Genomic DNA, 3,138 nt, shown 5'->3' on the forward strand with positions numbered 1-3,138 from the left:
ATTACCCTCCCCATCCGCTGAGGCAGGCTGATCTTCAGCTTCTGGCCTGAGCTCGCTCTCTTTTCCATCTTCCTCTTGGAGAGGCAGCTTTGCTTCTGCCTCTCTCCCCACTTCTCTGCTTCCCCCTTCTCTGTCTCTTTCTCCTCTTCTCTCTCTCTCTCTCTCTCTCTCTCTCCCTCTCTCTCTGTCCCTCCCTTCACCCTTCCTCCTCCATAACCCCCTGAATAAACAAACATTCAACCTCACCCTGCATGTCGTGTCTATACATGTTTCTGTCTTCTGCCCGCTCGCCATGTGTCTCCCTGCCTGGAACTAGCCATTGCTCGGGGACCAGCAGCCGTCTCTGCCTGAGGCCCACTGCCTGCTGCCACATGGCCTGCCACCACTGCTCTGGGACCAACAGCTGTCTCTTCCTGGGACTGGCTGCTCCCAGGGCCCACTGTCTGCCACCACCATTTGGGACCTACAGCATTTCTGCTGCCTACTGCCGTGGGGATCTTGCAGCATATTTTAAAAAAGAATAACACACATAAATACACCTATAGCAAAATAACAGAAATAAACAATCATTAGTCACTGATATCTGTTAATATCAATGGTCCCTATTCCCCAATAACAAGACAAAGACTAACAGAATGGGCTGCAGGAAGTATTGCCATTCCTTATTTCAAACCGTACCACAGAGCTATAGCAAAAAAAAAAAAAAAACAAAAAAAAAAAAAACAAAAAACAAAAAAAAAAACAAAAAAAAAAAACAAAACAAAAAAAACCTCACATGGTACTGATATAAAAACAGATATAATGATTGCTGGAATCAAACTGAAGACCCAGACATGAATCCATACTCCTATGATCACTTGATTTCTGACAAGGAAGCCAGAAACACACAACAGAAAGAAGAAGGCATCTGCAACAAATGGTGCTGGACAAACTGGATGTCTGCATGGAGAAGACAATAAATAGGAAATGTGAAAAAAAATCAAGCTGCATAGGGATAGAAGTAAAGAAAAGATGGTCTTTCAAACAAACAACACAGGTCAAGTAGACATCAATATGGAACATGAATGAACCACAACAGAGAGCGCCACAAGTAGATTAAAATATAGAAAACAACAAAGCTTCCAGGAGACTCCTGTTTCCATTACACCGTATCTCCTGACCTTTATACAAAGTTTACTTAAACAAGTCACAGCATGCCTTAACCATAAAGAAAAGGGTTTTAAAATGCATGCTTTAGATTAACAACATCCATTCGTCACTAGACACTGGTAGTGAAAGTATAGTCAGAAGATAGAGTAGGAGAGGACACACACATATGTACAGTTTTCTGGTTATAAGACTGTTGTTAGGATGTTCTCCAGAAACAGGTGTGAATCTTAAATGCTACTCATGTGTCATATGCATTTGTTTGTGTGCTTGTATGTGTACAGATTTACAGTGTTCTCCTACTCTATAATTTTCTTAATCTCCTGTGTACTCTTTACCTGAAGATATAACTACTTTTTTTTTGTGGGGCTTGGGGTTGAACTCAGGACCTTGCATACGTTAGGTAATTGCTCCATCGCTGAGCTACATTTTCAGTCCATATGTCTTGTATTACATGTGTTTAGTACGTATAAATAGAAATAGACTTCAACACGCACATATCCAGAATATGCAAAGAACATCTGCAAATCAGTAACAAAGAGACAATCCGATGAAAATACATGCAAACTATCAGAAGGGCACTTTATAAAAGAAAATGCCCCCAAACAGATGGCTAATAACCATAAGGGATTTCTGGAAGAGTCAAAGAACACCAATATGGAAACTATCATCTGGGTATGTTGATGGATGTCCAGAATCCCAGAATTTTGGAGGGTGAGGCAGGAATGTTGTAAGTTTGAGACCAGTCAGGTTTACACAATATAAAATAATGTCAACAACAAACAAACAAACCCCCAAACAAAACCCCAGCTGTTGTAGTTCACGCCTATTCTACTAGGAACTAGGGAGGTATACATTAAGATCAGGAGTTCAAGATCGGCCTGGATTACAGAAGACTCTGTCTCAAAAAACAAAACAAAACAAAACAAAAACAATACAAAACAAAAAAAATCTCTATAAAATATAATGCTGATCACAGGGGACAGATTTGCAGAAAAATACACACACAGATCAGGGCTGGGATTCTCCTACTCCAGACTACCAAGGCCTTAAATATCAGGTTAATGAGTTAGTGGAAACCAATGATTTCCAGACCATATCTTGTAAGAGACCTGAATTGACAGCTGTTATAATTAAAAAAAAATAACAACTTACCAGGAAATACAGGCATCCCATTTATTCTTGATACATGACACACCACCGTAACACTTAATGCCTTTAAACAACATGTTATATGTTCACAGATTATGTGGGTTAGGACACCCACCCAGAGAGCAACAACACATTATCTGTAACGGTACTGGTAATTTTCATGCGAATTTCCCAGGAGAAACCACGAGGGACAGAAAGGTCTTTCAACTTTATATGGAAAACAAGAAAGCATTCAACAGACACCAAACACTCCTACTTACAGTCCCAAAGGCTCCTAACAAAGTGGTGGGGGTCCTGAACTGGCTTTCTCCTGTACTCAGACTGGTGACTACTCTGTCATCATAGACCCTTCATCCAGCAACTGATGGAAGCAGATGCAGAGATCCACAGCCAAGCACTGGGCTGAGGTTCAGTTTAATCGATAAAAGGGAGGATGGATTATATGAGAAAGGTGTGTGTCTGTGTGTGTGTGTGGGGTCAAGATCATGACGGGTTAACCCACAGAAACAACTGACCCAAACTCCTGAGACTCCCGAACTCTAGACCTACAGCTAGGAGCCTGTATGACACCTACCTAAACCCTATGCAGGTGGGTGACAGTTATATAGCTTGATCTGTTTGTGAGGCTCTTAGCAGTGGGATCAGAACAAGTCCCCAGTGCGTGAGCTTGCCTTTTGGAACTATTTGCTATGGTGGGGTTTCTTGCTCAGCCTTGATGCAGCGGTGAGGAGCTTGGTCCTGCCTCAACTTGATGTACCAGGCTTTGTTGATTCCCATGGGAGGCCTTACCCTTTCTGAATGGAGATGGAGGAGGAGTGGATGGGGGGGGGGCATAGAAGA

Source organism: Microtus oregoni, unplaced genomic scaffold (genome assembly GCF_018167655.1).
Source record: "Microtus oregoni isolate MIOR12 unplaced genomic scaffold, Mior012 000058F_ref0000040, whole genome shotgun sequence".
Classification (NCBI taxonomy): Eukaryota; Metazoa; Chordata; class Mammalia; order Rodentia; family Cricetidae; genus Microtus; species Microtus oregoni.